The 26807-nt window shown below is 44.0% G+C and overlaps 1 protein-coding gene across 12 annotated transcripts in view; it reads right to left on the minus strand.

The window, feature by feature from the left end:
* Positions 1–25795, minus strand: part of HIVEP2 (HIVEP zinc finger 2) — a 142244-nt gene extending 116449 nt beyond the window's left edge. For 4 of the 12 annotated variants that reach the window (XM_030498943.1, XM_030498938.1, XM_030498929.1 and 1 more), the window contains exon 1: positions 25361–25445. The gene's annotated coding sequence lies outside the window, so the exon portion shown is untranslated. The other 8 variants (XM_030498939.1, XM_030498933.1, XM_030498927.1 and 5 more) reach the window with 7 other exon arrangements.
* Between the last annotated feature and the right edge of the window lie 1012 nt (positions 25796–26807).

Genomic DNA, 26807 nt, shown 5'->3' on the forward strand with positions numbered 1-26807 from the left:
ACCTGCATGTCTCCCACGGAGTTTTCCAGGGAGGACACAGTGCAGTATTTAAGAAATCCTGAAGCCCTCAGTGAGAAGCTATTGCTTTGAAAATGGTGGGAGAAAACTACAAACCTGTAACACATGCAAATACACACACACCCCCCCCAAGTATTCATCACAATTGCAACGAAAACCTTGCAAACCTGAAATGATACAATATTGTCTGGTTCTGTCACAATTGGCTGTTTTATTAAAATGTAACAACAAACCTAAATTAAGACAGATGAACTTCACTACTGCCCTGTGGAAAAGCAGTGTATCAGTCAAGAAATATGCTTGTGCTATCACCATTGCAACACAGAAGAGCGTGATCATTATCAGGTGAATTGTAACCAGCAGCACTGGAATTATAATCTTATTTTGCTGCAAAAATAATTTTAAAAAATTGCTATATTCTGTTACACATCACATATTTGTGTCACAAATTATATTAAAAACATACAGATACTAATGACACTTCAAATATACTGTGTAATGAAAAATATGACTAAACAACTTCTAAAGTGATGTATTACTTTTTCCCCACACTCCATATGAAAAAACTATTATATCAATTTATTTATTTTATACTATCAAAAGCATCTTATTTTGAAAGCGGTCATTTCTTTCCACTACCAGTACTTCCACTTTTGCAATTTAGGCAACTCAGAGTTTCATCTGTTGGTGGGAGGGAAAAGATTTGAACAGCTAGAAATAAGTGCAACTACAAGAAACGGCTTGTAGTTGAAAGACAGATGACAGCAGGATGGAACACGTAACCAGAATATTTTAGAAGTCTAAAATTTTTCTTCCAATTGATATAATATGGACAACAGATGGGTTTTTAAACACAGCTCTTGGTACAACTTTGCATGTGAGAAGGAAAATAATTTGGAGTTCACGGGAACAAGAGCAGATTGTTCTATGGATCCAGTTGGTGTCATTCTACAGCCTTAAACTCTCCTGCAAAATACTGTAAGCAGAACAGCAGGAGTCCCAAAATTCCCTACACTGGCTCCAGCTCAATAAGCCGTTTCTATTCACAAAGTATATAGAAACATAGAATGATTAGGGTTGGAAAGGACCAATTTTCAACCAAAGGTTGAAACACCCCCAATAAAAGCATATACTTAACTTCAGGAGCACGTGTAGGACCCAGTGACTTCACTATGTCTTCGGAGTCTGCCTGAAATTAAAGTTTCACGTGGGGGTTTTGCTAATTGAGCACCAGATACGCCAGGCAGATATTCATGGGCTTCACTTTTCACTGTGCCTGTATGTTATGTTTTCCACCCGCCGTAGCATTTTCTTCATGTGTTAAGCGATACACTCACCAAACTGCCCAAGATGAGCCTAGCTGCATGTACGAGGCATCCAAGCAACAAAGGACAAGAGAAGCAGAAAGGACTGTGAACATACAGGATATCCTCCCAAGTACACTAGAAGCATCACTGACAGCACAGATTAAAACAAGCAAGCAGTATCAAAAGCATAAGGTTAATCACTTTAATTACTTAAATTCTTCCAGTTTATATCTTAAACTAGCAAACGGGGGGGGGGGGGGGGGAACTGTGGGAGAGAGAAGCCAAGGCCACTCATGGTCTGCTTTCTCTCACTGATGAGGTCCAAGCCTTGATCACTGTGGTCTGGGAGCCAGAGCAGGGTTGTGAAGGACTATGAGCTCTGTGCACATAGCAATGATGACTAACATTTTCTAAGAAGCGTCCACTAGTGACAAGTGTGTGTTGCTAACAAGTGGACATGGTAAAGGTTATGGTATAGCATAAAACCAGCCCCATTCGCGGGTCTCCTCAACAGCCTCATCACTGTTCCCTCTGATTCTCTCACAGACATTTACAGAGCTGAGTCGCAACATCCCATATTAAAAGGGAAAACAGAGCAACTGTGCTGACTGCAGATGCAGAGGGACAGACACCACTTGGCACAAATCAGGGGACTTTCAAGCTGCCCATGGAACCAAGTGGATTCATGCCCCCCAAAGGTTTAGCGCAAATGAGTCCGAGGGTGTCCCTGAGGGCACTATGCTGGTTTAGGAAGCACTGGTGTGCCCTATAGACCCCAAAACATTTTGTAGTGTTCCCAATAACTATCTTAAGCAAGATTTTGCTCAGGCAGTTACCCTTGGAATTGCCCAGGTACTTCAAATCCAAATTTCACAAAGTTGCACGAAGCCAGAGTAAAACTGGCAGGTTCCGCACTGCCCACATGCACCCGCTCAAGAGAAGTATCTCTTCCCTCCGCTCTGCAGAGCTGCTACTCACTCTAACACTTACCACAGTAAAATGCCTTAAATCACAAGTTTCCATCTTGAATTTTACCAATTTGTTTGGGAGGAAAATTTACGCTTTCTTCTTCTAAACACAGCATTTAACATCTGGATGCAAGTCTATGCATGCTGCCCTTCTCTAGTGCTTTAGCTGCTGACTGTACCTTAGTTGGGCTATTTCCTCTCTTAAGTAAAGGAGACTGAACTGGAGTCCAAAGCAGCATGCAGCCTGAGTTCTGCGCTGACTTGTATGATCTTAAATAGCACAGATACTATGAGCAGAGGTGCTCACAGTAAGTAGTGCAACTATTGATCGCTCTGAGAATGGTCACTTAAAAACAGGCACACAAACAAACAAAAGACAAGGTTCAAATCCTGCAGTCAGTTTTAGTACAAAACCCCTATTGTCTCCCTATGGATCGATAGCAGAATACAGCATCTGTCTACAATACATGTCCATAAGATAAGTAACACAGCACAACAATGGTATTTTTGTGCCTAACTCATATTAATGAATAAAATTCACATAAAAATCATTCAGTGTAAGGTGGTGTGAATTTTACCCCAAACTCATGAACTGTGTAGCAGAACCAGGAACTGAACCTATGGGTATTCAGTCCCCACCTAGCCTGCTTGTCACTAGACCGTATTTCCTTAGGTAGAGCCTTACAGTAAATACATCGTCAGCTGTGTACCGTTGAGCTTGTGTGATCGCACATCACAGACAGTAAAACATGCCACCATAAACTAAAACGGATATTCCATGCATATGACACTATCATTTCTAGTTTCATTGCAAAGCGTTCAAATTCCAAGTGTAAACGCAAGCACTAAAAGCAGTTTTACAGGTGAAATAAAATATACATTGAAGCAGGGACTGTTATTCTAGTTTTCAGAGTATCTTTAAAGAACGGTTATAAAAAGTCATCATTACCATTTCAAATCTACAACAATGACACATCAGTAGAAACAAAAATATTTCTCTCTCACTAACACACCCAGGCACCTTACTGCAGTACACCAGCAAAACAGCCTCGCTGCTGAAGGAATTGAACTGGCACAACCACAACAGAAAGGGTTTTCATCTACAAGCACTGCAGTCTGGAAAGCAACTGCTCAAACAAGCATGCTCCATGCAGATAAACCAAATCTTCCATGCTGCACTTCGAAAAACAAATTCCATGCACAAAGCAAGGTTTCACTACAAACATCTCCGAGGTGTGGAAAGGTTCAGCTGAGGTAAAAAAAGACAGCACACAGATTTTTGGATGGTGAAACAAGTTCTCTACAATACAGAAGTGTTTTGTATTGATGCTCCCAAAGAAACATGTACCATGGCAACACCACTGTGGTCTTCAACTCACCTTGGTAAGACTGATGGTGCATTCAACGCACCCCCACAGCTAGCCTTGTCTATGACTGCATAAAAGCTTTTGCTTCTCATCCCCACAAACAGCAGAGCCATCGTGACTGGTGTTCTGTCTCTCCAAAGCAGCAGCATGTTCACATGGGACAGGCTGTGGGGTAGCAAGACTGCAACAAGCACAACTACAGGAACCAGGCAAACATTCTCAAATCCATACATGTGACAAGGAGCTAGGAGCACGTACCCACTCAGGTTACGTTATACAGATTTCAGTATTTCCTAGAGGCTGATTACACACACACAATAGCTTCGGGGAGGCTACAAAATGTTTGTGTTTGAGCAATGCAGCCTGAAGAAAGCATGGCCCTTGCACATCCAGAGATCATACCAAGGCATGCAGTGTAACCAGAGTTAAGAGAAAGTGAGCCTGCAATAATGAGAAGATTTCATTAAAACTCTCCTGTCTTAATCTATTCAGACTAAAACTTTGCTTTTATCGGTCTAACCGCACATTTGGGGGGTTTTTTTCTTGAAAAAATGCTTCAGTCTGCTATGACAGTCTTCTTGCAGATGGACTGGTAATGAAATACAAATAGAACGTTAAATATGAAAAATGTGATGTGCAGCATATTTTTTCTTCCCTTTACTTATTTAATTGTAATTTGCACCTGGTCACTTTCATGCCGAGCACCTCACGTAGTTAAATAATTAGTGTAAATTAAATTTCACCTCTTTTTAACGGGCAAAAATGGTGAATGTGCATTGGTAATTACTTCAAGTTTTGCTGCAATATCAGAACAACTCGATCACCCAAAGACATTTACGGGTTTGAACGGACAAGATACATGGCCTTTTAACAAAAGCAAGGAAAACAGAACAACCATGTAGAGCAACTTGCAGGGCAAGAAGTCCCTCTCTGCAGAGCCTTGTGACTGGGACTATTAACCTCTGAAGATCTATTCAAGGACCTCAAGATGTGAGAGTTTACTCCTGAGCAAGCCACTGCCTGCAGACACACTGCACACCCCCTCCCTGTCCGTGCACCAGTACCACTTGCAGCAATTACTTTCATCGGCAGCCACATCCTCGCCCTACTCTGCTCACTCCAATCACACTGATTTCAACAGAAATTCCACCCGAAATCAAGGCCGGCCCACACCTCCCATGGCAGATGGTGAACAGCCCTCACTCATTATGGGCGCTGAGCCCAGCAGCGCCCGTCTGCTCTTGCTCCAGCCCGTACCCACACAGCCACGGCTCAGACCCCAGCAGCCCTCAGCTCACCCCTGTTCCCCTCTCAGCCAAGGCCTCAGGCACAGGCTCTCACCAGACAATGTGACAAAGCAGGCAGCCACCACAACTCCCTCTGCAGCCATTCTCCACCAAAATGTGGGGTGAAAACTCCCATGGGCCCCACGGTGGTCCCTTCTACCCTCCTGGCCTTACAAGTCCTGGCTCCTAACAAAACCATGAGAACCTCTCATCCAAAAGAGTAAGAGAAATTCAAGTAAAGGACACTCAAAATCTCCTAATTAATCACACAGGAAAATTGTGCCCATGCTACTACTGACAGCATGCACAGAAATTTCAACAATTTTACATGATGCCCCTACATAATATTCATCTGCATTACAAATATCATGGAGTTGCAGAAAGGACTTAACTATTAGTTAGGCAAAACCCACTTCAGGGACAAAAGTAAAGAATACTGGAGTCAGTACAAACAGAAAGCATTTGATGAACTTGATATTTGGTTATGATCAGGCAGATTTAGGAAAAGGTCTTTCTCCACCTACAACATCTTGGTGTCCTTACGTGCCACTACTCAGATCCCCAGCTCTTAAGCTTCTGCTGCTGCAACAGTAACACATGACTACACAAAACTAAGTCAATTCAGCACAATACATGAAAATTCTCCTGAAGACTAAAATTTCTTGCAAGTTTTCATAAAAAAGCAAGTTCCTTCTGAAGGATGTTGTACTGACAGTGCACAAGAAATCCTGCATTTGTTTGGAAAATAAGGACGTAATGAGAGCAACACGGTCCACTTCCTTATAGCGCCTTTTCGACATCCCTTGGCCATGACCTGAATGTGTGAGAAAATACTTTCCTGTGTGAGAAAAGACACGTTTCCATCTGTGCTTGTTCATCTCCTCCTCTCTGCGCTGAGATTACCAGCAATGGTGCTAGCTACAGAAGCAGCTTACAGATGTAACTGTTTCTCATTATAACATCTCAGCTGTTATCTGTCCCTAAGCATAATCAGCCACCGTGTACATAATGCACGTATGGTAGTATACAAGATAAGACCACAAATACCAGCACTCGTTTTTGAGTATTTGTTGTTAGTAACAATAAAATCTCAAAATACAGTAGTTAATAAGCCTATGCCACAGTTTAGAGCTATTTCATTTACAGATGAAGGAAAAATATAGATTGATTTTTTTTTTTTTGGTGAAAATCTGAGGGAGCAGGACAATTTGAAGGAGAATTCGGGAGCACTAAATCATTCCTTTCCTAAAAAGTCATTATTCCCACACCTTTCCTAAAGACCTGTTATTTTCATGACTTTATTTCCTAACATTATTGTTTGATATTTGTATCCATGCCACTAAAGCAAAAAGTCATCCCAGGCTTAACAAATCAGCATGACTTTGAAGATCAAAACTGAATAACAGCAGAGAAAATTGTCCAAGAAATATTATTAAGGGAAGATTTAACTTAAAATCAATTGCTTTTATTCTAATGCACTCATATAATCACTCGCTTCCCCTTTCCATAAACTGGTTATAAAATCTCTTGAGACAGAGGACTGTTGTGTTGTATACATGCCTAATGACCCTATAGGGGCATATTAAAAAGAAGAGAAGAGATTTATATAACGCTTTATAGGGGCAATCACAGCTCATCAGGTTATTCTCTTTTACACATGAAAACAGTTCAAATTAAGAGACTTACCCCATTTATTACTCTATAGCAGTTTTCCAGAGGAAAAACAATGGTGGGGGGAGTGGTGGGAGGTGGAATTTGGCATGCACATATATAAAACCTTCCAAGGACTGTACATGCCTGAGCAATTTCACTCTTCTGTCTGTTAAACATTCCCATCCCAAGACTGTTTCAAGCCACATCTTCATGATGAACAGCTGGACCTTGTCTGTACGGCTGAGAGTACCAACACACAGTATTTAATTTCAAAACCCAGTCATATCCTATTCCACAAAAGGTTGGGTGCTGTTATTTCTTTGCCTGTCTTGCCTTTCCCTGCTTGCAAGCATCTCGCCAGGCATGATTCATGTTACATAACTCCAGCTTGTTAAAAACAGCAGTTATTTAGCTAGGTAGTGTGATAGATTAATGAGGTAAATCCAGAATTTGCTTATTGCAGACGCAGACAAAAGCTGCTCCTCAAATAATATGCCCATGCAACATTAAACAAATGAATAAGCAACCGCACCAGCACTGTTTACGTTCAAAATTAATTAGATCTTCCAAATTCAGGATCCTGTACTCTATAGACTACTCAGTGCCTCTTCTCACGCCACAATATGCAAACTCCCTAGCGCATATGTGCTTGATGTTCTTTAAAGAGCGACCCGCCCACCCCACACCCCCCCCATCATTAGAGAATTAACAGTTGAAGACTGAATCAATTAATTTCACTCGCAAGAACACTGTGCTGCTTTACCGTTTTGGCTGACTTTGATGAGACAAAATCCTCCTCCCTGAGTTAGCTGCAAAATGCTTGTGTTTCTCAAACAACCATTCTTACTCATGTCCCTGTTTTGGTTATGAAGTGTAAAAGCAGCAGCCAGAGAGGGTTAAACAGGTTTCCTGTCAATGCTCTGCAAGAAGCAAGCCTCTGTATTCCAGCAAGGCAAAGAAATCTGTTCAGGCCCTGTATATTCAGCACTATTGGGACCGTATGCCGGCATCCCTGAAGGCCCACCTGACAGTGTGTCCTCTATATTATGCAAGTGATGTGGTCTCCCCAAGGCAAATCATCACCTGACCATCCTGGTCTTTGCAGCTGAGCCAGTATCCAGCGACATGCTCCGTGGAGCAAGCCATTGCCACATAACTGTATTCTCTTCTCAGTCACTTCTCCGGGGGGAAAGAAAAAAATAAAACATAAAATTAAACTGCTTGTATTTCTGGCACCACCACCACAGCACAGCAATAGGGGGGCAACTGGCTGCGCTGGCGAGGAGGCAGCAGCAATGGGGGCCTTGTGCGAGCACCGGCTGCCTGCCGAGCCCAGACCTGAAACTAGGTCTCAGCCCGCTTGACTGCAGGGGAAGGGAGGGGAGAGAAAAAAAAAGGCAGCACTTTCTCAGAGCAGGAAGAAGGGGAGGCCATGAGCGTTTCCTGTTGTGCAGCTGAAACAAGCAAAGACGTCATTACATTTACACTCCCTCAGGGTGTCAGCAGATTGAGGGCCAAAGTTCAGTCATTCCCAATGCACTGCAAGGAGGGAGGTTTTGGAGGAGAAACCAGCAGTGGCTTTATTGCTAACAGCGTTCTCTGCACTTGCATAGCAAAACAGCTAAGCAGCGTGTTACCAGGCTCAGCTGCAAAGTATCGTATGTGACTAGAAACAATATTTGCTCTGGAGCTGTGCTGCTCTTGTTTTTCTTGTGTAAGAGTATTACTACGATATAGAAGTGCACTAAGCTCTTGCTACAGCCCATACTTCTGCAAACATCTGGAAATCAAGCCTTACATATTTTTTGATCCCATGGAGTAAAACATGTTTTGTGAATGCATCTGGGGCACAAATAGAGTGTAAAACTACAGGATTCCCTTGTCAGATATGGCTGACGACCTAGCAAAGTGAATACAGATGCTTCTTTTCAATTTCACCTCTGCCTTTCTGAAGCAGATAAGGGCCAAATTTAAGCAAAGGGGTGAAGGCACAGGAGTTGGTTAGTGGCATGCTGGAGTTCAGCATCTAGTCATTGATTGTCTCACAGGCTGTCCATCTGACCCTAAGTAAACCTTCAGTATACTTACCTGGCAAGCATAGGGAGAACCTGGATTGCAGTCTTACTCACCATTACTACCTGCTTAAGTTAAACATTAGAAAGACTTTTTTAATGCAAAGCATCGTTAAGAATCCAAATGGGATCAGCTGGGAGGTTTCAGAGTCTCCACCACCAGAAGCTTTAAAGAGCTGTCTAAACAACCACCCATAGGAAACGGTTTGGTTATAGCTGATTCTCCTCCGGGGCAGAGGCTTATAGTACACTCCCACTCATCATGAGACACATTCTAGACCCATTTTTGTTAGTTGCTGAACAACATTGCAAAATACAGTGATAAATACAGTCATTCCACAGTAAGCATGTCCCACAACAACCTCTGATGTCCAGGACACTAGACTTTTCCTCTGTACGCTGAATGAGACAGATTGGGTAGCAGTGTTCCCCTTGACAGAAGCTGATTTTCCAAGAGAGGCACTTAATTTAATGAACTTCAGTGAAAATGAGTGGAAAATGCTCTTTGGGATTCTCAACTCACTTGACCATCACTAGCTGAAGAAGAGTATTTTTGCTGTGTTTCTGCAATAACCACCCTGTGGTCACACCAACAACTGAAGCCAGCCTTTCAGCCCTGGTAATTTTGAGTATTAGAGCTGAAACTACGGAACCACCAGGCTGCATCTTGGAGTCATAATAAATCGTATCTTTTGTGGGACATATGCAATGCCACCGGCTTACCAAAACTGCTCACTTGACTATTTAAAAAAAAAAAAAAAAACAAACAAATATAGTATTTTTAACTATTTATAAAGTAAATATTCTGGATACTTTTCAAAACATATTCTTCTACAAGGATATGAGCTGGTTTGGTTGTTCTCTACCCTTTCCTTAAATTTTTCAAAGACAGCTTATCTTGAAGATCCACTGCCCAGTTAGCATGAAGAAACCTCTAATGCTTCTTGTTCTGACATTAGCATGAAGACTTAATCCTGAAGGTTGTCAGTCTGGCACTAGTCATCATCAGGACTGTTCTCAATATAAAAAAAGCAGACAAATGAATCTCAGGATAAGTTTGGTCAACTATTTTTAGCCCAATATCTGACAATGAAAGAAATGCACCCACAATTTGTACTTTTGACTGTGCTGAGACAATTGTCGCATGGCACAACTGCAGCACGTGGCCAGGCTGTGTAACCATTCAGCACTGGCACATGGTATCGCAATAGGCACTTTTCATACATATATGGCTGCCTGCTGCAATGTAGTGTCTGTTAAAAACCAGAGAATGTAACATGGAACAACAGTGTTTTCACTCAGCCATCGATGTCCTGAGAGTTGATTTTCAGGTAATTACAACTTACTGTTCCGTTACTTGAAGAATGGTATTAAACCATCTCTACCATAGCTTGAGGTTAGAAGGTGCCATGTGTTCTCTGCAGTATACTTTGCATCCAAATATGACCCTACTATTTTTAAGAGCTGGATTTGTTGTGTTGGTTTTATCCATTTAAAGTTTGAAACTTAAAGCAAAGGGACAGATGCAAATTGCGAACTGGCCTCACTGTCAGTGCTCCTCGTATGCTGAAAACACATGCTTTTCCACTCCAAAATAGAAGTTGGTTATCATAAGTACAAATACATATGGAAAGCAACTCTTAAAGTTGGCTACCTACAAAATATTTAACACCTTTACAGATTCCCACAAAACAAGTTAAGCTTTTATCCTTTACAACCCATCTATGTAATACTTAGAACAAAGCCACTCTATCATATCACTCGAGAATTTAAACTACATACCACGTTTACAATTCTTCCACTTTGAAGAGATGTTTGAGAAGTGCAAGCGGGAAAAACATTATCTTGAGATTTTTTTGTTGAACTGTATCATCACTAAAGGAATTCCCTCAAGAAATCCTATAAACGGATAATTAAAACATCCTGTGCCACTGTTCTGAGGAAAACAAGGCAACTAAAGATGACAAGGTCCAAGCTGCCAAACACCTGATGGCAGGTGATTGTTTATCTATCTTCAGAATATATGTGGCAGAAAACAGAAGTGGGGGGCTTGTTTTTCACTGGGAACCTGGCACCCAGCCTAAACATGGCAGTATGTGCCCTCACTGAGAAGGACACAATCCAACCACCAGTGAAGTGGCAGCAATCAGAAATCCTGAAGTATTCCCCATCATCTGTCTTCTCATCTACTGCACTTGGCTGCCCCACACCATGCTCTCCTGCCCCAGGAGGACCCTGCCACCAGCACTGGTCCTTCCCCTCATGTACCTCAGGGGCTCTCCAGACACAGGGATGCACAACCTCCCATTCATAAGCTGCTGAAAAAACACTACACTGCAAAGGGAAAAACACTACTGTGATTATGTGGTAAGGATTGGATTTAGGATAAAAACATAAAACGTTAAATTTCAAATGGGATGATCCCATACATTGCAGGTGTGTGCGAGTGTCCATAAGGGTACAATGTGAAGAGTGTATATGTGTGTACATATGTACATACATACACTCTTACATGTGTGAGTTTATAAAATAATATACATGTATGCATATATTATAACACGTACGTACACATAAAAATCAAAGTTAATATATGAAAGTGATCAGGCTAAGTGGAACCAAAACCCTGTGATTGTAACTATCTTTTGTAAGTAACAACTTAGGGAGATTCTCTGGAGAAAATACATTAAGTCCTGGAAGCTAAGTGGAGGAAAAGGCAAGCCCTTATTTTGGGGCTTGCTCAAGTACTTATATTTTATTTCAAATGTCTAATCAAGACAAAACAGATCTGAAAATCATGTTAAGATCCTGCAGTTTTCAACAATAGGTAACGTAATTTCAAGAAACCAAAAGCAATTGCTAAAATATTATTGAAATTGCTTTCATGGAAACAATGAGAAAACATTATAAAAACGTTAAAAATATTAAATCAACTTGACTGCTTCTGTATCTTATGAATTCAACAAGATCCTAGGCAACAATAATATTTAGAGTAAATATTTTTCTTATGGGAATAGCATTTTCACTCAAATTGACCAGATGATATCAATTAAAAGAAAGCAAAGGTTAGAATACAGAAAACACTTCTACTGACTTAAAAACGAAACTGTAATCCAGTGAGTACAAAGCTTGTTTAAGAAGACATTTACTTTTTCTTTCAAAGATCTTCTTTCATAGGCTTTTTTTCCCTTACAGTATTTTGAACTAATTTCAATCCAAATGATGAAAATCCGTCCACTAAAATTTCAGAAAGCACATGCTAACCAGTGTAAAATACTGCACGAGTGCACAAATATAAAGTTTAATATATCAAAGGCAAATCCAATGCCAATCCCAAGTTTTCTACTTATGCTATAAACCCACTTAAAAAAAAAAAAACAAACAGTGAAATAAATAAAAAAAAAATCAGTGATACAAAAATACAGTAACTTTCTACGTAATATCCCATCTGTTCCACCAGAAAACCATGCTGCAGCAAGCCACAGGGGCTACAGCTATGAAAAGCCCTTGTAGAAGAGCCAAGTGCTGTAATGAGCAGTTTCAGGAGCAGTGGAAAGCCGTACCAGCCACCACAGTAGGGAGGCAGCCTGAGACACGCTCAGTGGGAACTCACCATCCCATGTCCCATGGGCTGGGGGGACCCAGGCCGCCCACAACGTCCTCAGAGAGTTGCCTGGATCTTGCAAACCCAGGGTCAGAGGTTTACATGTACCAGTAAAGCTGGGAAGCGCTGAGACGCAAGCGCTAGTTGTTTGGGGTTGTGGTGTTTTGACATTGCTTTTTACGGGAAAGTTTTGTCTCCAGAGTTACAGACGCAATAAACTGGATTTCCCCAACTCCTCCACAGTCCACACCTCCTGATGCTGCTCCCTGCTCTTGTACTATGACTCGAATGTGTGCGCACAGAAATAGTTTCTGGAATATGGGAACGGGCACCCTAGTATGCCTGCTACCCCTGAGGCTCATTAAAAATAGGAGCTGCTGTTGCATGCCAGATGCTTGCTCACTGTTGTGTGCCTTGCAGCAAACGAAGTGCAAGTCTTCCAGCCACTCAGGCAAAGAGGCAAGCAGGAGAAACCCAGATCAAAGAAGTACTAAGGGGTGCTCTGTTATGGTTAGGAAGGCCAAATAAGCTGCGCGTCCCTCTCCTTCCAGCTGGCAAAGTCTCAGGCACTCAGGATTAAGTAGTAAGAATTTACTTCTGCTGCTATTACTATTCATTAGCTGTGTGTTAAAAAGATATCCTACTCTTCAAGCCTTTGGTTGCAATATCACACCAAATACAGGTGTTGGGGCAAGGTCTAAGTTCTTCAAACTGTGCTTGTAAAGGCTTTGCTTTTGCTCCCGGTCACCATCTCTGGAACAAACGTTGGAACTGCAGAACCCTGGGCAATTAGGAGACCATACCTGGACTGGAGGGAATTCATGAGCCAACACATTATCATAGCTCTCATTAATAAAATAATAAACTGTGCAATTACAGCCGGTTGTACACATACCTCAGGGTATGCAGTAAGGCACAAATTTAGAAATGGAATGTTTCCAACAACCAACAACTTAAAAAGGCAAGGATCCTTATCAAACAATTAGGTTACTCAAGAATTACTCCAATAAGTGGCCCTTTTTGCCCAAGGTTACACATTCTAAAATCATGTCATAAGCTTTGGTTGATCTGGGTTTTTCCTCTTTCTTCATTTTGTTTGTAGTATTTAAGAAAAGAAACTAGCTCATCTCCCTTCTAATCAACCCATCAGGTGCAAGATTCTTTCAAAATTACATCTAGAAATGGGGAAGTGCAAAGAGAAACCCAGCTATCAGTGATAAACTAATTCAGTTCATGGTGACTGGTCTTCAGATGGAGGACTACATACACAGGACAGGTAGGTTACACTAGAATGAAACATCACACTAGAACCTTGCAAACCTATTGTAAATATTGTTCTCTTGTATCTTTTTATGCTGGGCTGAAATTATGCCACTTTAAACAAAAAGGTAGCAGACCTCGTTTAAAAAAACCCCAATAAATAAATATATGTATATATAAATGACATCATGCACAAGCTGAAATGAAATGGAAGTTTCTCACATCTTAATAAGCAGTTCTAAACCCAGACAATGGGATTTCACTAGGAAAACAAGTGTACAGGACAGGCAAGGTACAGTGAAGGCTCCAAGCTCACAAATTCTGACAGAACTATGATGCCCTCAGGAACCCAGCAAGTTCCTCTCTCAAATGGGTTATAACTACAAAAAAAATACGCTAAAACCACAGCTCTAAGCCACTGTCAGTTCCAACACTTGTACCTAAGACTTCACGCATTTTATATTCAAATCACAATGAAAGCACCTTGGGGTAGATAATATATCTTTTTCTTTCCAAATTACCTTCTACCATCTAGCAATGTAACAATCATTTCTGTTGAGAGTGCCTTTTGTTTTATGTCTCCTCTGCCTGAAGTATCCAGAGGCTGTTTCCATACAGATAGTTCTTCCAATATTCTCACCTAGTGTTACTATATCCAATAGAAGAGCAGACCTTCAGAGCATGCTGAAGGTTTCCATTTATAGGCTGAGACAGTCACGAGGAGCACTATTTCAGCAGTACAAGTCCTATCTACAGCTGATGGCAAAATCCTGGCCTCATGGAAAAAAAAAGAAATAATAAAATCAATAACAACTTCCTATTCTGCACTTTTATTGAAGTCAGGATTGGATCCAAAATGACAGAGTTTTCATTATACTCACAAGAAACAAGACAGTTCACACAGTAACACAAGCTGTGCCAAGCACAGTTTGGTGTCATCTTCTCAGCTGTGGGGCACTGATTAGAAAACTGTGAGATGAGGGCAAGATGGTTTTGGGCTTGCCACCAGAGAAAGTGAAGGTCAAGCAAGAAGATAACAAATGTTGGCATGATGCAAGTGGTTTATTTTTTTATGATATCTTTTGTCTACAAAATCTATTTACACAGGTAATCTGTTCATGGATTGACTTTCTGATCACGTTCCCACAGCCATGAGACCTGGCACCACTAGTTCAGCCACGGTGCTGAAATGGGTGTCCTAACAGAGGAGTGAAGGGTCATGAGCACCACGCACAAGCTGACTGTCATGCACCACCAATGACAGGGCCTCAGAAACGATCCTTTAACCTTCTAACTAGAGCAAGAGTGGCGTGATTATGCCCTTCAGAAACAAAAGGATACAAAAGGAATTCAAAGTGCTCCAACTTAGAAGACAAACATCTTCAGAGTCCAACAAGACATGACCTTAGCTCCATCAGTCACAGGCAATAAAATGGGCCATGCTCAGTTACTGACTCTGTTGGCATCATTGCACCAGCAGTGTATCAGGAACAGTGAATAATGCTTTAGAAAGATCACCTGGGCATATACATTTATATACACACTTGTGAAATAAATGCCAATACTCACACATAAATACTGCAAATGAACTTCTTTATTTAAAATATTTTCTTTGATATTTAAATAATACCAGAAGTTAAACCTACACTGAATCTAGGGCAAATCTTCCTGTCAGTGACAAACAAGCCAGACGTGCAACCACGAGCTCTCATTAAGTTATTCCAGTATATGGTACTGTGAATGAGACAGAACTTGACTGGAGGCAAAAGCTATGATCACATAAATGTATAGTATATATGCACATACTTATACATGCACGCTAAAGTATTTCTTCATGCAATATAGAAACCTCCCTGAAATTTCTGGTGAAATCTGTCTATTTTTATGGGAAACATCATAGCAGGGGCCAAAAAATGCATTTTTGGCTGAGATAAAAACACAGGTGTAATCTCATCGTCTGGATGTAACACTGGATTATGTAATGAAACTGGGAAACACGGCTGTTTTCTAGTGTGTGAGTCGGTAAATAGCCACAAAATCTATTTATTACACTCTTGGCTTGCCAGACAACCCACTTGACCGAGAATGAGTTAGTTAAAATTGGTTTCATTTATTTCCCTGCTTGCTAGTTAAGTGGGTTGAACTATTGACCAGGATCAAATGATACGGCAACTAAATTAAATCAAAACAGTGCATAGGCAAAACGTAAAGAGAAATACCTGCAAGCACTGAGCAAGATAAGGAGGCATTGTATCCTGTGTGTAAATGATCAGTGGAGATGTCAAACAATGAAGGTTAGAGGATGTTACACTGTATCCAAGATGTTGCCTTCTATAGGATCTTAGTTACTCGAGATATGCTTGTACAACTTGCGGCTGGACAGGGATTTTAAAGGCTAAATAAGTACTCGAATTCTTTAGGTTGAGGTCTTAATGTTAGAGGGAGACTTGATCTGATAAAAATAACTGCTTGTAGGCAATTACAATCCACTGCCAGTTTCATTGGAACCCTCCCTCCCCAGCTTATTTATCTTCCTCTCTGGGCCACATTCTCAACCAGCACACATCCAGAAAAGTGTGTTTAGCATCCTCGTTTTCTTCTTTAATTACTAAGGCTCTGAGAGAGAAAGAAAATTAAAAGGTTTCTCTCATAGTCACTCCATTTGTGGAACATGTGCTGCATTGAAGCCTTGCAGAGGTGTGCGTAAAGGAACTCCGTCCCATGTGTCTTTCTCTTTCCTGCCATGTAGAGCGTGATCTGGGGAGCAAGGGAAGGAAAGTCAGGGTATATCTACTGAAAGCTACTTCGCCATTACTACAGAAGAACAAGCAAAGACGCCAGACACACTGCTATAAAGCATCGCATAGAGGACACAGACCAAAACTAAGGCAGAGGTTTTTCTTCTCGTACACTTATGTTTTAAAAGTGCATGTGTCCGGGCCAACCTGACATGGAAGTTTCAGGTTTATCAACTCTGGATGCTGAAATCTGTACAACCATGAAGCAAAACAAGCATTTCCAAAGTGCTGTATAAATGTAGCTTGTTCTAGCTCCAGAAAAGAAGTTTTGTGGGATCTGATACAATTCCTTTTCCTTGTCTATTACTTTCTCACCTCTCTGCCACGCCTCTTCACAAAAGCAACATACAGGTGATGAATTTTTGTCCACAAAGAGATCACTAACTAATTTAATGGAATCATTGCACAGCTATGTGGTAACAGTTTTAAACTAATAGTGAGCTGAGCTAAAAACAAAGCAGAGAAAATGAAGGAACTGTATTTCATCCTTTTGTCTCCCAACATTTCACAGACTTGTCATCCTGTCAATAACACATCAGAACAAATACAGGTGCTATGGGAACCTTCGTACTACTGTATATCAGTTCCAACTTACAGACTTACTTCTTTACAAAAACACAAAGGACTCAAAGCTGCCCTACTAATTACTCCAAATTACGTGGTAGTTTTACTAATGCATAGTTGGTTCTGAAGTTTTTCACAAATAATTAACATTACCCACTATGATAAATTAGGTGAAAGATGAGTACGATTTGCGTATCTTTTTAATTAGTAATTAAGTAAATCAGACATTAAAACAATAAAAAAGATATGCCTGTCATATATTAAATATGACAGATAACTTACTAGACCAACTATATCGCCCTCTCCATCCGAACATTTTGCCACCACACCAACCTACTGCAGAGGTAGCAACACTGCACATGGCATCACTGTAGCTCTGTAACAAACACCTTTCTATGGGTTTGTACTTCACTAAGATCACACTAACATCACCAACATCATTTCCTACTCAAGCATATTATATAAATGACTCCTACCCTTACACTTACCACAAATTTCTTCAGGTATATTAGTAACATTTTGCTAAGCCTGTACTGAAATTCAACTGTACCTTACAAAATTAAATACGTGTAGCTTATCCATTATTTAAGTCTTAAGAAAACAAGGATTCTAGCTGAGCTGTACTGTGAAAATATTCACTAACTTTTAGAGGAATTTTGCTACTGTTGTAGGACCAAACACAAAATAATGGAACAGGATGCAAGTTCTGTTTGACACAATTTTGCTAAGAATGTTGGAAGAAATAATATTCACATAACTTTGAAGAGATTTTAAAGCCAACTCTCTTTAAGAGCCTAGTATCATGACCTCTCCTGGTGACCAAAACAGACTATCGTGTTACGCAGCATCGAGATGTCCACCTTCATGGTCTCAAAGTTCATAGTTAAATTCTACCTTTACCAAAGTGTAGAAACATTTACTGACCTAACCAGGATAGGGAATTTGGTTGTAAGAGTCTAGGAATGTCCAGCCAGAAATAAATACCTTTTACACTAGAGAACCATTTTATCTCAGACAAATGCAAGGACAAAAAACCTTTCATAAGCAGCTTCAGCAACTACGTTCATAAACATAACTGGTTTTAAATGGGAAAAAGTAAAAACTAGTCTATCTATATTGTTACAGAAGATCATGAATTGTACTTAATTTTCTCTTCTACAACATTCGCAAAATAGTTTTATAAATTCGACTCTCAATATGAAGCAGTGTTCACAGGTGTCACAGAGGACTGTCAGCATGCACAAATGTCAGTGAACCAGGGGCCTGCAATAGTCTCTAGAGCATCTCTTTTTCATTGCTTATGCTTGTACAGAAAGAAAGAAAATCACTTTCAAACCCCACATAAATTGACAGCAGTTAGAGCAAATAGAGATACATTTTCCAGCTAACTGTACTATTTATTTTAGCAGCCTCTGAAAGACAAGGGACATGAAACTCCACATACTTTTAGGACTTCTGTGAACAGTCTATGCTCAAAATGAACTACACTGAGCAATACTGTTAAGAGATGCCAGCAACTTAGCCTCTGTTGAATACTGACTTTGGTCTAAATTAAATGGGTTTTGTTCTAACTAAATAGCATGACATCTTGTTGTCAAGGAAGGGTAACCCCAGTTATTATCTTTCTTGACACCCTACACATGTTTTGGTTTAATGCAAACCACAAATACAAAATACATAAATGGATTGGTCCATGTATCTTACTTAAACAAACCAAAAGAAACCCCAATATGCAAGAAAATCCCACTGACTAATAAAACTAATTGTGATAATCTTGATCCTGTCCTGTTAGATTTTTTTTAAACATAAAGCTCTGTTCTGCCTAAGCACAGATATTACTCTATGGGGAAACTGTTCATTAAATAATACTATTTCAACAAAATTAAGCATTCTGCTCTACTAAATTCTCTGAGATAATATCATGTCCTACCACATGTAATTAGAAATTTCTTTCAGCTTTTTAAATTGCGTATTAGAAAACATCCAGTATTATTCCATATTCATAAATCACTTGATAAAGAGTGCACCCAGGCTCCACCAGTCCACCACCAAGCCCAGTAGAGGAAAATTCCAAGCACGCTCTTAGCATTTGGGAAGGTGGGGAGGATTAAGTTAAGGTGATCAGGCCAGCAGCAGTACCAGCCTTTGTGGCCAAAAGAGTCTAAATTTCACTACATATTATGGAAAATAATCGGCGGGGGGGGGATGTGGAAGGGGAAGGGTGTTACGCTTTGTTTTTTAATGAGCATTTTCTTATGAAGAGGGTCAAACCCTACTTTACTGCATTACGTTTAAGCCACCTGGCACTGTAATTTCCATTTCCTTGGGCTCCTCCAGTTTTCACTTTGCTATTAAACTGAACTATAAATACAGATTATCTAATTGCTTTCCTTTGTATGGAATTTCCTATAAACAGCTATCTAAAAATGAAACTTTCTGTAGCAATCACACCTTGAGTTTCTCCTGTATGACACAACAGCAATTAAAGCATACCTTTCAAAAAATGATGTACATCCTTCCCCCACCCCTCAGCAGCTTACATAAATCAGAGATTTTAGCTGCAGCAGTTCATTACAACTGATGTAATTGCAGTGAAGTGAACTTATTTACATTCTTAAGAACAGAGATTCTTTACAACTGTTTTTGTGCTGGATGAAATTTCTTGTACAGTTGCATTTTTCAGACTGACAGAACTGTCAATCACAAGAAAAAAAAACAAGACAATGAAATAATTTACTGTAAAACACAAACTGAGGTGCAACAAAACAAACCCATGTGTGCATGAAGTGGCCATAAACCCACTGCCAGCTTCGTTATTACATCACTTCTGGTTTCTGTGTCACTTTTAGAAAGAACTTTTTTATTGAGACCAAGTCTACACTGACGGAGGTAGAATGTCCATATGCAAACTCAGAAAAAAAATTATATTATCACTATACAGAATTGTCATACTAGCATAACCATGTACCAGGGGAATTTATATCAGATAATTACATTCACATTGGTACACTGTATTACTTTTAAGAATACTACCATCAAGGTGGTATGTTTTTGGCAGGTGAGACCCACATCCAGAGAAAGTAGAGAAAAAAAATACATATAGGTTTTTGCTTACTCATATATAAATCTATGAAAAAGTAAAAAGCGCTATTCAGTTTCAAGAAACAGTAAAAGACGTCTGCCCAGAGCAGACCGAGGAAATACAGAAACACAAGCAATGTTGTGACCATGAACAGTTGCAGTCCACACTCCGCTGCTATTACCCTGGCACACCGTTCTGAGTGACCATTCTGCAGATGTACAAAATGTGCCTGAAAAACTAAAGTGAGCACACAGAATGCACAAAACTTCCTCAGAGCAAGGAGAAACACCTCTGATGGTGAGAAATCAATCACAAAAAAGTCTTATTATTAAAAGGCAAGAGACTTTTAATTTGACAGGCAAAACTGCATATGATACCTGTATCTCTTCTGATTATTTCATACTGGGGATTTGGAAACACCGCATCAGATTGTTTCCTCTACTCATACCCTCTCACACCTTTTCCATGCTCCAGCTTTGTGGGAGAGACTCCTGGGGACAAATCTTACTGGGCATAACCTAATAAAAATGAGTGGTTAGGGTAAAGTCAGTTGTTTAATTTATGAACAAATGCTCAAAATGCTAAAATATTGGTGCCTCCCACTTGCTCCTTAAAGAAAAAAAATAATCTGATGCTTCCAGAGATTAACATATTTTTTAAATTGACTCATGATTTAAGATCCAAGTAGGTGCTCACTAGTTGGTTATCATGGAAAAACTTCTAATACTTCTATTATAATGAATTTTTTCTCTCAGGCTGTCACAGACCAGCCCCTTTACAAGTCCTAATTTTACTTGAGAATTAAAAATCTGCCCCTCATGAATTGCTTTTTAATATTTCCTGCTGAAACAGAACAGTTGCTGCAAAGTCTCATAAAAAAATGCTTAAGCTCCAAAAAGAGAAACAAAACTGTACAAAGCAGCTATTTCCTGCTAAAATGGCACAGCCAGCTTGAAACGTTCATTCTTCTGTAATAATTCTGTGTTACTTAGCATTCAAAATTACTGATTGAAACCTGTGAAAAACACTGTTCTCCATTCTCCACCTAGCTTACGCTTCCCCTTGCTGTTTCTTCACTTCTTCAGGAACTGCTAGATAGTTCCTTCTACTGAAGGAACAAAAAAACCCAGTTGAATCAGAGGAGAAAACCAAATAACTACCAAAATACTTATTTTAATCTGTAACACACCACCGCAGAGATGCTGTTTAAGAAATCTGTAAAGAAAAAGATAACCTGCCTCTTTAAATAAAAGAATTTTTAAACCAGTTTCCTCATAACTTATCGGACCTTTTTCAAATACCAAAAGTATGCAGCCTCTGCACTAACACTCCTGTGGAGCTCCCAGCAGTATTAGTAATTAACTCTTGCTAAAGACTATACCCCATCAGATCTAGTAATAATTATGTATTCCTCCTGCTAGGAGGACCAATGATTTAAAACCACACACTGTCAGGTTCACTACTTCTCAATGACTGAGGTAAGATGGGTAAAACATTTTCCTCTCTTCACCCTGGGTGAAGTCCATTGACACAAAGAACCAACTTCTGCTGGGCCTGATTTATGTTAGGACCTAAGAAGACAGAGAAAGTTAGTACTTAGCTCTGGCAATTTACCTGGAATTCTTTCACAGACTCCAGTGAGAACTACGTGGAAGTAGTACTTGCTGAGCTCTACTTACAGAGCTGGACAAACAGCTATCAATATGACTGACCACAGTTTTTTACAATCATGCTCAAATTTAAGAGACAGCTTGCCATATTTCATAATACAAGTCACAGTTATGTGACTTGTATACTCTACAGTAATACTCTTCAATAGCAAGCTTTTTTTTTTTTCTGTGATGGGCAAGTATTGCCTTATTTCCCTAGTAAACCACTTCTGCCAGCTACCCAGCTCCTGTATTCCCATTCCCTTACCGATACAGTTAAATTTCAAAAGTAGTAGCAGTAACTGCCCCCGCTGATGACTCCAAAATGATGAGGAGAGGATCATGCAAAATGGAACTCGCTACTTTCACTTTTGTTTAAACCCAACTCACCTTAATTCTTTTAAAAGCAACCTAAATAAATGAATAAGCAAAGAAGTTTGGCAAAATGCTCCACGATCAATATGCTGCTTTAAAAATTTCCAGCTTTGGTTACAAACACGTGGACCAGCGTCATAAGTTTACTCATAAAACCAAGTCCAGCCAATGGTATTAGAAATAGTTAAAAGTCAAAAAAGAATGGCCTTGTAGGGTGCCACCACATAAACTAAACAAGATATACTGCCAAACACTCAAGCAGACACATGTACCATTATTCAGCAAGGACCACATGAATGCATATGGCTCTCTGTTTTGTCTTCATAGTAACAAGAACGTTTGTAAACAGATCACACATATGAGGCAATCTAGTCACTTGAGAATCTAAAAATCTGCCTTTGTAAAGAAGCATTCTGCACTGTTGCCACACAATTGGACTTAGATACACAATTAAAAGTCCTCTACATCTGTGCTTTTTGGGACAAGTGCTGCTCAATTTTATTCCTATGCATAGCAGTGATGTTTCAACATGCCACCTCAGGATGTAAGTAATTGCTGTGCCCAATAGCCACTGGAAAATAATGCCAACACAACAGCCTATATAGCATAAAAAAATTGGATTGTTCTATCAACAGACATAATGACACCCTTACCATATCACTGCTGCCTGCTGAAAGCCAGAGTAACCTTAAATGTACTTACAGATGACAGTAGTAACTTTTTTAAATTCACACGGAAAAAAACCTCTCAGCTTCCTCTACAACGCTAACATTTATTTTTTTATGAGGCAAAGCAAAAAAATAGTGAAGAAAGTTTCAGATAATCCATACCTGAAGTTTCAGAAGTATCTCCTGACGGAAAGGATAAGGAAAGATTTAACACCTAACTGTAAATAAAAATAACCCACAGGTTATTTTGCATCTATCTAAATACGTGCACATACTGCGAACCTAACAGGCAGAGACCCTCCTATCTTTAAAAACAGATGCACTTCTTTAGCACGTCTGCGTATCATTTTCACTATCAAAATACTGAGGATTCTGCACCACGTCCTCGTAACCTGAGGATCAAACTCCTCTGGTGGTCAGTGGTAATTCACAACAACAGGATTTAAAAACTGGGCCCACCGAATTTGTACTCTGTTAAACCAGCAGTTGTTTTAATCCAGTAATTACCGCAATTACCCGCTGTCCCCAGAACTCCTGCCGATGACCGGAGCCCCCTTGTGCTGGGAGCTGCACAGGCACAGAACAGAAGGCACCGGCTCTACGCACAGCTCCATGGCACACAGTAACACAAACCTATCCATTAATGGTTTGCTTTTGCCGCCCTGACCACTTCATCTACTTCTTCCGTAGTAATTGACAGTAAAGATTCATTAGAAGAACAAAAAAACCCAAAAGTAACACCCTTGACTAAGCAGGCATAAAATGTTTTCTATAGGATTTCATAATGTACAAAACCAGACAGGTTTTATACTGAAGTTGACTTCATTTTAAAATGAGAAGGGAAATTATTTGGCTGAGTATTTATGCTGAAACTCATTAGTGTTTCTATTAGCTTAATTTAAAAGGGCATTTATTAATTAGTGTCATTAAAAAACCTTTTAATATTTGATGATAAGTTTAATTTCTGCAATTACCATATGAAGGTGAAGGGAAAAAAAAACAACCCGAAAATAAACAACGTTTGACCACTACTGCCAACTAATAAGAAAAACAGATAACCTTTTTTTCTGGGAAATTAAGCTCGAAAGACTTTTATCGTTGTCCCGGGGCGAGCCCCGGCCGCCTGCCCACAGAGACAAGCCGTGTTGGCCGGCGGCCGGCCGAGACCCCGGGCCGGACGTGCTGATGCGACGGGGCCTCCCGCCCGGCCCCCCCGCGCGGGTCGGGGCTCCCGGGGCAGCACCTGGCGCACAGACATCCCCTCCTTCCCCTCCCTCGCACAGCGGGTAATGCCGTGCCGCCCGGCAGGGAGGAAGGGAGGGAGGCAGGGAAGGGAGGTCGGAGCCGGCTGCGGGGCATCACCCGGGGCTTTCCCCGCGCCTCCCCTCCCCTCCCCTCCCCTCCCCTCCCCTCCCCGCGCCGCGCCGCTTGCCCCCAGCGGCGGGGACAAGGCGAGGCAGCCCGCGGCGCCCGTCCCTGCGCGCCTCCCGCCGCGGTGCCGGCGTGAGGTATCCTATGCGACAGGCGCAGACGTGCCGCTTACATAATCACCGCCGGCCGCACACGTACCCCGCGTTACATAAGGGACCGTGCGCCCGGCAGCCCCCGCGCCGCCGGCCCCCACCCGCCCGTGGGGCTACCGCGGGGGCAGCGGCGGGCGGGCCGGGGGAAGGAGGCAGGGAGGGCCCCGGCGGCGGCCCCGGCCGAGCCCCTCGTTAACCCCCTTCCTGTGGCGTTTACACGTCATGGAACATTCCCGGAACGGGCCAACGTCCCACCCACTTCAGGGAACAGTCACCGCGGCGCAGCGCGCACACGCACTCGCTCACACGCGCACCCCGGCGCGGCGGCGGGTCTCCCCGCACACACGCACACCCCCTGTGCTCGCCGGCCCCTCGCCGCGCCCCCCAGGGACGTGATGGCAGCGGGAGCCACCCCACCACCATGCCCCGCTGTCCCCGGCGCTTTGCCCGCCGCCGCCGCCGCGCCGGGTGGCCCCGGGCGCCCCCCCGCAGGGCACCCCCTCAACACCCCCGGAGGGCGCCGGAGGCCGCGGAGAGCCCCGGCGGGTCGGCCCCCCCCAGCAGGCGCTTCTCCCCGGTGGTGACCATGCCCATTCCCCGCCACAGGAGGGGATTACGCAAGGCAGCCTGCTCCTCATCTGCATACGCTCACAAGCTGGGTATTCCCCGCATTTCCTAACGGCGTGACACCGACAAAGGCCGGGCCCCGGCCCCCTGCCGCGCCGGCTCCTCGGGGCGCCGGGCCGAGGGAAGGGCCGCCGGCCGTGGTGCCCCAGGGCCGGTGCCGGCGGCTGCCAGCGCCCCAAGCCGCCGCCACAGAGGTGACTTACCGGTCCGGCGGTTTTACAGCCCCGCCGGCGCCCTCCCCCGCGCCTCCCGCCGCCTGCCCTCCATTTACCCCCGCAGCCCCGGGGCCGGGGGCGCCCGGCGGCGGCTGCTGCCGCCCGCTGCTCGGGCGGCACTCGGGAGCGCCAGCGTCGGACCCCCCGGCTCGGCAGCCGTCCTCTCTGCCGCGGCCCGAACCCCGGCCCCGCGGCGCCCCGCACCCAGCCCCGCCGCCGGCGTGCCCCCCGCCGGCAGCTCGGCGCGGCTGTCAGCTGGTGCCGGTGACAGGGGACGAGCGGCGGGCGGGGAGGAGGGGGCTGCCCGCAGTAGCCGCTGCTGCTCACCTGGAGAGTCACGGAGGGGAAGGAGGGAAGCCCTCCCGGTGCCCTTGCTGCCGCTGCGGATCCCGCCGGGCGCTCTTGTTGCTCCTTTGCTAAGGGCTTGCCTGGAGGAGTGAGGTGGCTCGCGGTGCTTCTTTATATGTAAGGACAGACAGCGATATTCCAGCGGCCGAGGGGCGCCCGCTTCACGCATTTGTCTGCAGGCAGGTCATTCCTCTCCCTCTCTTTGGGCAGGATCACCACCATCGCCCTGGCAGCGGCGGAGGGGCTGGTGTTGCACTCGGGGGAGAGGCGGCGGCCCGGGAGCCGCAGCCCGCCCTGCCCGGGGCGGGGGGAGCGCTGGCGCTGCGGGCAGATCTTGCCGGGCTATTCCTGGCACCACTTCCCAGAACACAACTTACGGGGAGGCGAGCGCGGAGCGAGCGCGGGGAGCGCGCCGCCCGTGACGTCACCGGGTCCCCCCGCGCGCCGGCGGGGGAGCGAGCGAGCGGGGCGCGACCGGCAGCGCCCGGCCGCGGGGTGATGGGCGCTGCCCGCCCGCGTGTGAGTGTGCGTGCGGGTGTGTGTGTGTGTGCGCGCGTGTGAGGCGGCGAGGGGCGAGGTGAGCCGTGCGGCCGGGGAGGGGAGGGAGGAGGCAGGGCTTCGGAGGGCGAAGCCGCGGCCTCTCCCCGCCGGCGGAGATCGCCGCTCCCCCTCCCCCTCCCCGCCGAGGGAACTCCCAGGAGAGCCGGTCCCGACTTGCCGCGCGTCCTCCCGGCCCGAGAATTTCCTCCCTCCTCCTGCGAGGAGGAGGACGCGGGATCCTCCTGCCCGCTCCCCTCCCTGCGCTTCCTCGTTCCTCCACGCCCCGCTCCCGCCTGCCCGGGATCGCGCTATCTGTCAGGGAGAACAATACCGCACCGGGGCTCCCGGTGCCGGCTTCACCACCCGCCTGCCGCCGGCGCCCCCGAAGCCGGGCACAGTTCTGCCCGCTGGGCAGGCGGGCACCCGTCCCTCTCTCACCCCTTAGTACACGGCCCATGCAAGTGGCCCGCGGAGGGCAGAGAGCCGTGCCCGCCCGCGCCCGGCTCTGCCGCAGACACACGGATTTATTTTAACAGCCTCTCGCCGCCAGCGCGGCCCCGTGTCACCGGGAGGACAGTGCCGGTGGGGGATGCGGACAGCTACAGCCGCCGCCGCCACCACCGCACGCCGGCTAACGGCCGCCCGGCGCCCGCGGCCCCACTTCCCCCCGCCGCCGCCGCCGCTCACGGGGCCGCCCGCAGCCAATGAGCACCCGCAACGTCCGGCGACGGGGCGGGGCCGGGGCCGGTGGCGGGGCCGGTCTCCCGCAGCAGCCGCCACCCCCCCGCCGGCCGCGGGGCAGGGCCGGGGCGCCGCAGGGGGAATACCCTCCCGGCGGGGCGGGGCGTGCGCTTCCTGGGAGCGTCCCACCGCTCCCCCAGCGGCT

Source organism: Strigops habroptila, chromosome 10 (genome assembly GCF_004027225.2).
Source record: "Strigops habroptila isolate Jane chromosome 10, bStrHab1.2.pri, whole genome shotgun sequence".
Classification (NCBI taxonomy): Eukaryota; Metazoa; Chordata; class Aves; order Psittaciformes; family Psittacidae; genus Strigops; species Strigops habroptila.